Genomic DNA, 8,891 nt, shown 5'->3' with positions numbered 1-8,891 from the left:
CATCACTCCCGTGGCCGACAGAAGTTGTCCACTCAGGATATGCCGACGATGTCCTCCTCCAAGCCCCTGACTACCCCAGCATGCAGGAAGCCCTTGATCTGGTCTCCAGAGAGTGTGATTCACTTGGTTTCCTTCTTTCAACTGCGAAAACAAAAGCCATGTGGCACGGTCGTGTTGTACCTCCACCCCTTTTCTTATCAGGAACGCCCTTGGACTGGGTTAATGAGACAAAATACCTGGGTGTGTATGTAACTCGCACACGTTGTCAGATCCCTGAAGTCCGCTATCTTCGAGACATATGTTTTCGGCGTCTCGCTCCCCTCTCTACCATGTGCAGGGGTTCCCTTGGTGCCAGCATCCCTGTACTTCTCACCATGTACAAGTCTTTTGTTCGTTCCTGTGTCGACTACGCCGCCCCTGCCCTCGTCAACATTAGTCGGACTGCTGTCAACCGTCTCGAAGTTATCCAGAGGAAAGCTGCTCGTATCATCCTTGGGGCTCCTCAGTGGACACGCTCTACTTCTCTATATAACGAACTTGGTCTTTCCCCCTTACAGGATCGTGTCCAGGAGTTTTACCTAAAAACTGCCGTTTCCATTCTACGGGATCCTATGGGCAACTATGTCCAAACCAACTTGACTACTGCTGTTCGAGACCGACCTCCATCTAGAAGACAGTGGCGAGGGTCACTCATCCGAGCCCTTCAGGAACACGACCTCCTGCCTGATATTGTTGTCACCCCTGCTGTTGGTTCGTCTCCTTCTCCCTGGCTGGATTTTCAACCTGAAGTGATTGCCCTCGGTGGACCGCTCCCGAAATCCCAGGTGAACCCTGTTATTCTCTGCAAATACCACCTCTCCAGGATCGCTCACTGGTCCCCAGGTAGGGTCGTCCTCTACACTGATGGTTCTGTTGACCCTGCTACAGGTAGGGCCGGGGCTGGTGTCTACATCTCCCGTCCTCATGCCCCTGAGCCTATCAAACTGTCTCTCAGAGTTTCTGACGGGGCATCCTCCACTCAGGCTGAACTAATAGCCCTCCTTGCTGCCCTTCTCGCTGAGGAAGAAGCAGATGGTTTCTGCCCCTTGCTTGTCTGCTGCGATTCCAGGTCTGCTCTCGACGGGATCGCATTTGGATCTGGGGAAAATAAGGACCTCATCCTCCGAATACGAGGGTTAACATCCACACTTCAGGATGAAGGCCGTCCTGTGACATTCCTATGGATACCTAGTCATGTCGGTATCTTGGGGAATGAGGCAGCAGATGACCTTGCCAAGACTGGCTGCAACAAGGCCACACCTGACTACGTTGTTCCTCGAACACTCTTACAGATTAGGACCCAACTCCGCCGCAAACAGAGAGAAGCTCGGGAAGCAGCCATCCCCCTGGACTCCCCGCCCACATGGTACGATGTCCTCCGTAAACTTCCTGACTTCTCGTACGTCTACGGGAAAGGGTCGCGGAAGGGGGACGTGATTGCTGCCCGTATCATCATCGGGTATGACTTTGCTTGGGAGATTGGTATCCCCACATCCCCTGAGCAACGCTCTTGTGCGTTATGCAGAAGACCCGACAGCCGCACCCTTATCCACTACCTCCTAAGATGTCCCCACACACAACGCTTCCCTGACGCCTGCTGGACCACCACTCCACGACCCCCTGACGGAGACACGATGATCCTCCCAATACTGGCCAGATATTTTGTAAATAATATTAATTATGTGTTAAAGGAACATCCTTCCTTCCTTAGGCTTTAGTAAGCCCCCTTTATAATATTTATACTGTATATACTTTTCACACTTGCCAGATGATTCTGGTGTCATTGTACAGGGGTACCTAGTGACAGCACTAGGATCCCGCTTCCTCTATCAAGGAATAAACAATTGAAATTGAAAATTGAATTAGGAGAGTAAAAGTATCCGGGATCAACTAGACATGCTGTATTTTAAAATACTTTATTGATCTTTTATACAAATAATTAAAGTTGTAGCTCGCTAGCTTTTGACTTTTCTTCTCGTTCATGTTTTGATATAACAGTAGATAGTATTTCAAGCGCTATAATAATTATTTAATGTTTTTTTTTTTTTTTTTTAAGATTTATTGGACTGCTACTCCTGCGGACCTGAAGTTACCAGTTTCATACAGGCGTAATAGTGGTAGGTAGACATGAGAGACCGGTGGTTATCACCATTGAAATAACTTATATTACATAAGAATAAAAGCATTTCTATAATCAAGATCCAGGTTTATTTTCATTATATTAGATTACTATTAATTATGACTAAACGGTTGCACAATGAGGGCCATATTATAAAACAGAACATTTATGAACTAAGTTATGCCCTTAAAGACCTTAGTTGAAGCGCAGTCATAACATTGTAACAATAACATTCTCGTTGATTTGCTATATTTGTTCAGATTTCAAGGAATTATGTAAATTAAATCCTCTTAAAGAAAATCCACATTAAGTAATACCTCTTTTGACTGCCAATCACGGTAGTCTTAAGTGTTACGAAGGACTTGTAAATCTTATTTTTAAAACTCTTCTAGACACTGGACAATAAAACCTTTAATGTCTTTCTTGACTGGAACTACAACTCCATGTATGTTCTAAGTTAATGTTTGTTGGGGTCTTGAACAACTTTGCGACCATAACTCTGGTTTCCCTTCAAAACGCATAAATCTTTCGCCTTTTACTAAAGATTTCCGTGGGGGGGAACAACTCAATGAGTCTTAATTAATTTTTTCTTAGCCCATTCACATGGGCTCACAAAACTAATTCAAATTAGCTGAAAAGAATCATACAATGTCGTAATCAAGTGTATGTGATCTAATGTAGTAAAAAAAAAAAATCTATTCACATATACAACGTCCTGGATGGAACAATTATCCCGACTATTACATATCTAAATCAGGTTGGGAGAATACAGATCTGTCATAAAATTAATTTCATGCACTTATTAAAAATTGCTCTAGACTTCAAACAAACCAAGGGTACCTAGGGACAGCACTAGGATCCCGCTTCCTCTATCAAGAAATAAAAAATATTGAAATTGAATTGAAATCTGTAAACCTTTTGAGTTCCCTACTTGAAATATTTGTTCTCTAACCACTTCGGGAGAACGGAGTCCTCCGGAGAGACTCAGGTATTCCAAAATACCGCACAGGGTGTTCATGAAATTTGAATTGGTGAGAGAACACCCTTACTTTGCGTCAACTTAGAGATGTATGATTACAGATGAAGCGTTCAAGATCCTTTGTGACTGATGTTGAAAGCTTCTATTGTATTTACTGTTAGTGAAATTGTCAATATAAGTCAGGGTAGAATCTACTTTAAGAATGAGGTATCATTGACGTCATCCCTAGAGATGCCAGTAATTGTTAACTGTGGCTGAAGTCACCCCCTTTTCATATATGAACATCACAGAATCTGATGTTCATGGTGAAATTGTTGTAAGGGTGTTAATTAAGAAATTAATTAATTATCCTGAAGGGGACTCTCACGCCACGTATCTCTGAAAATCTAACGGTGTAACCTAATACTACTTGTCTAACGCTCCGGAACGTTCACCAGGGACTGCCATCTTGAACCTTGAAATCAATTTAATTCTGGTCTTCGATAGCTCAGTCACAGCGAAGTTTGTAAAAAGGATCTTAGGAAAGTAAAATGAGTTCGTAGTCTCATTTTCACGTAGTTGATTGATACGTTTATTGAGATAAAAAAAAATACATCTCAAAGGGATGAAGTGACTTAAGTCATCCGCCACCCCAGTCCAGGAATGTCCCTCTCAGGACTCACATAAATCCCTAATACAGATATATCTTGTATAGTACATAGTTATATTCCAGATGCAAAATTTCTATATTTCTTGAATATTTCATCTACTTTCCTATTTTTAAGCATCCATTCTATTTGCTTGGAGACATTATTTATCTGGGCATTTCTATATACATTAAGAAATGGGCATCCCATGTGGCAGGGTATGGGACCTGGATGTTCTACAAACTCTACATTCCATATCCCGTTCACTTCTCTCGGCTCCAAGTTCCTAGTAATATTTATACCCTAATCTTAACCCCATACACACCGAATCTTTCCACCTGCTCCTATCTTTCCTATTTGTAAAATTTGTGTTCATGAGAACATGATAGTAATGTTTCATTGTTTCACTTTTCTCATATATTTCATTCCTTTTTAAATTATCTTCTATTGATTGTATTTTCCGCAATTTGCTCATAATTTTTTCAAAGTTTTAATACATATTTTGTCAATCTCGGCCTTTTCCGTGACTCTTTTTGCTATTATATCTACTGCTTCATTAAGACCAATCCCCACATGTGAAGGGGCCCATACAAATCGAAAACTATGGCCTTTTTTCCTTATTGTATTTACAATTTTTCTACATAAACCAATAATGTGTTCAAAGACTGAACTCCCGCTGCTCAAAGAATCTAAAGCTGCCCTACTCTAAACAAAAAAAAATATATCTTTATTCCTCTTTACAACATTTTCTAATCCTACTAACAATGCATATAACTCGGCTTGTGTTGATGATCTAAAATTGCTCGGCCGTTGTCCAATTTTCGTGTCATCAGTACCTTGTTCTGTGTACTGGTTTATAAGGATCCCACACCCTGCCCTGCCACTTGACACAACTGAACCGTCACAATATACATGCAAGGTGTTTATTTTAGGCAAATTACTAATCTTATTCCCATAAACCACTTGCAAGTACAGTATTTTAAGTAAAAGATTGAACTTGAGAAACTTTGGATTGAAATATACTGTACTGTTTTATATTACGTTAAAATAATGATATTCTTTCAGTAAAATCCCCAGACAGGTTTACAATTCATTTCGGTAATGGTGGAGCACACGCTTAGCTCCAGATGGATTTTATGAAATAGCACCAAAACTTCTATTTACATGATCATAACACGAAAATGGAAACACTGCGCAGATGATGATAATGATATGGAGAGAAGTAAGCCGTTTGCTCAACAACAACAGAAGATCGCGGAAAGGTGTTATCACTACCAGAGACACGACCTTCCTCAAACCAAAACTGACGAAAAAACGCTATATACTCCAAGAGGACTCCCGGTGCTCACCTTAACCGCGGAGCCGGGAACATACAAAATCCCAAAGCATGGTACAATGAAGCACCCACGTGGGGTCCCGGGTTACCTTTCCGGTTCCGGGACCAGGTTTTGGGGTACCCCCGGTATGTTTCCTCTCACTGCATGATCTTAGTAATAACCACAGCAATGGAGAAATACCGGGTTCCCTGCCCGCCTCCTAAAATATAGTATAGTCAACTCTCATACTTTCACCTCTTAGAAAGTCCAAATCTGTGTTCTTTCTTCTATGTAAAAAGGACACTGATTATGTACTCCCCGTTAAGCTGATAAGAACAGATACTACACTTTGATCTTAGCCAAAAGGCATCCTGTTGGTTCCGCTGTCCTTGCTCCACCTGACGTTGATTGTCTCTCCTCCTCCTCCTCCACTGTCGGACATGTCTGGCTACTTTGTGGTTGATCAAGCCTCTCTTTGTTGGGGCAGTATTGCACATCACACTGGAATCGAAAATGGCAAACCCTTTGCTCCTCCCTCATCTGCCTCTTGACGATACATTCGTGATTGCCTGGCCGGGAATTCAGTACAAGATGGCATCCAGCACACAGCTCAGCCAAAAGGCCGAGAAGCAGGTCCCGCAACTAGTACTAAGTATGGAAGTAGAAAAAGAGAGAAATAAGAATATATTTTATTTAAAAGAATGATACAGAGTTTTTTATTTACAATAGTTTGGGTATTCCAGTTATTTGTGACCATTGGCTGACTATCTATTTCATTTTATACATAGTGTTCCTATTCCACTAACTAGAACCTATTCTTTCTTCTATCTTGACTTTGGGTTTATTTCACCCTACATACTGTCTAGCACCTGAGGTATGTTCTATATAAATCATTCTCGACCAGCGAATGGCATCACTTACACACAGTTTCCTGAAGAGGCGCAGGTATCCCTTTGATGCCAGTCGCCTCATCAGCTTCTCATTCTCCGGGTCGTATGCTCCCAGGGGTCCCACTATGAATGCAGCCACCTTCACCTGCTGGTATTGTCTTCTCATCTCTGCTGCCAGTTCTGCATACTTTTCTTCTTTCCTCAGTCTTGCTTCTTTAAATGCCTTTTGTCCATTCTCGAATGGGCAGGTGACGTCGATCAGGATCACTTCTCGGTTCTTTTCAATCACCAGGTCTGGACGTCCATTGTCTGGTGCTCCTGGTACTCGTTCATTTGCCGACATGATCTTCCAATGTCGACCTTCTGCGGCTTTTCGTACTCTATCCACCAGGGCATTATGTCGCTTTTGCATGGCTCGAGCGTGTATCATGCAGTGGTTTACTACATGTGGGAGCGTTTCTTCTCTATTGCACCGACGACATCTCCGATCCCTATTCTGGCCTCGCTTCGCTCCATTGATGGGGAGTAGGTTCAGTCTTGCTCGGTGTATGAAACGCCAGTCTGCGAAGGTTGTATACGCTCCATTTCGAACAAATGCTGATGATGCTCTCTCCTGTGCTACGAGCTTCATCACTTTCCCTTGGTCAGGCTTATTCTGCAGAACCTCATCTCTCATCTGTCGTCGCCGGCTCCGGATGGTTTTGGCTACCTTCCTTCTATCTTTTTCTTCAATGATGGAGTCCGTGCATTTTATCTTGATGTTGTCTCTTCCCTCTGCTATCCAGGAAACCCCCATTCGGCCTGAGGCACATCTGGCTCTAGACCAGATGGTTTGGTGGTCTCCTCCTCGCGTTTGCATCTCTCCCTGTGTTAAGTAAATGCATGCGTCGGTCAAGAACGCGCATGCGTGCGTAGTGTCAACAAAGGCTGTAAGAGACTGCTCCTTAAAATTCGTATTTCTGACGAATTGAGAGCGTCTACCAATCCCAGCCTGTGCAGACAACTATAGTAAGACAAAGGATATCAGCACAGTGGCATATATTTTTTTGTTACTTTTGGACTTTGTCATTTTTTGGGGATAAAACATCTGGTCCTACCACCCGATCCCTCTGAGCAAAGTTTTTCAAGTTTGCCCATGCGCAGTGTGATAGTGTGACGTCATTACCACTCCACCTGACTGCAGTGTTGCCAACGTGCCCTATGCCCGCCGTTAAACGCTCCCGTTCGTTGGAAACGGCGGCAGTAGGTGACAGTGATGCTGACGACTTTCATCTTGAAGACAAGAAGCAGAAACCTCAGAAGTCAGGGTCTCCAGTAGGGGCTACGGCTCCTTCTCGCACCCCGTCTGGGGCCGTAGAGGGTGGCCTCCTTCTGCCGTCGGGGTCCACAAGTGAGCTTACATGTGGCTCAATGACCGACCCTCCGCCGACGATGGACAACGGGGATTCCCTACGTTTCCCTGCCCCGTCGCGCCTTCGTCGTCTCGCTTTTCCTCGGGACTTGCCTCTGAGCACACGGATGACTTGGTTCTTCCGTCACTGCTCTCCACTTCAGGACTCAATACTTCGCCTCCGCCGAGGTCCTACAGCTGTAATAGTCACCACACAAATGGACGAGACGGTACGCCTGCTCACTCAAGTGGGCTTTCCTGCTCCCCAGGGGGAGGTGATGCTGAAGTTCACCACCATCACCCCAGAAACTCTTCGTACCAAGGTAATGGTTCGCCGCGTACCCTGGGAGATCCGTATCGACGATCTTCGCCCTCTTCTCCCACAACTACTCGACATGAAGCGCAGCATCAACTCGGTCTCCAAACATCCATCCAACGAACTCATCGGTTGGTGGGTGGGCCTCCTCCCTCCGAAGGTGAATGTAGGACCTATTTACAACTGTCCTCTCGACCGAATTATCGAAGCCCCGAAAATCTGTGGTCGTTGCCAATCATGGTAACACCGCACATGGGAGTGCATGAGGGTGGTGGCCTGCGGTTTCTGTGCAGGTCCTCACGACACAGTGGAATGCAAATCAAAAGTTCAGAACAAAATCCCAGTTATTCCACGGTGTGTCAACTGCCATGGCAGTCACCAGCACCACTACCTCTTGCTCACCTGAACCCCACCACCACCTGCCCAGTCGGGCCCTTGGCAATCCTCGCCGCCACCTCCCGCTCCTGCACAGGTACACCAAGTTGGTTCTATGGAAACAATCACTCTCCAAGCAAATCAACCTTCTCTCTGCCCAACTTGACTTGTTTGTGAAAACAATTGCGACATTGCAGAAGCAACAACAACTCATTCTGGACACCCTGACCCAACAGGGGCGCACTTTGCAAGCCCTGGTGACCCGCCTCCTTTCTTCTCCCGAGATGGAGGATCCATCCCTCGCTCTCCCACTCCTCCCTCTCCAATATCCTCAACAGAATTTGGTACCTCCTCCGGAGCCCCGTCTATCCCCACCGACTCATCTCATACCGGAGGCCGTTCCCTCCTCTTCTTACAATGGAACATCCAGGGACTTAGACCTCGCCGGACAGACCTCGCCCAGTTTGTGCTCTCCCATCAAGTAGATGTCGCTCTACTTCAGGAAACCATCACAGACGATGTTACTCCACTCCGCCTCTCTGGCTATACTGTTTACACCCTGCCTCGGTACCGTGGGCAGGCTCGTGGCCTCCTCACCCTTGTGCGTAACACCATTCCATCTGTTCGTCTCCCTTCACCTGACTCACATGGACCCCCGTCTGAATTACTTTCTGTCTCCCTTACTCTTGGTGACCGGACCCTTCGTGTAGTCAATGTTCATTTCAAGAGTGATTCTCTGGACCCTCAGGTTCTTCACGACTTCCATGATGGGGTTCCCACTATTGTTCTTGGCGACTTTAATGCCCGCCATCCCACTCTTACTCCGGATCATCCCACTCCA

The 8,891-nt window shown here is 45.1% G+C and overlaps 1 non-coding gene across 1 annotated transcript; it reads left to right on the top strand.

Annotated features, from left to right (window-relative positions):
* Positions 1 to 2,652: 2,652 nt before the first annotated feature.
* On the top strand, positions 2,653 to 2,768 carry LOC121877152. Its single transcript, XR_006090912.1, has one exon. It is a non-coding gene; the product is annotated as a U5 spliceosomal RNA (small nuclear RNA).
* The last annotated feature ends 6,123 nt before the right edge of the window (positions 2,769 to 8,891 follow it).

The sequence above is a fragment of the Homarus americanus genome, unplaced genomic scaffold (assembly GCF_018991925.1).
Source record: "Homarus americanus isolate GMGI-L3 unplaced genomic scaffold, GMGI_Hamer_2.0 scaffold41036, whole genome shotgun sequence".
Lineage (NCBI taxonomy): Eukaryota > Metazoa > Arthropoda > Malacostraca > Decapoda > Nephropidae > Homarus > Homarus americanus.
Note: the sequence above shows the minus strand (reverse complement) of the source record. Positions and strands in the feature narration are given on the sequence as shown.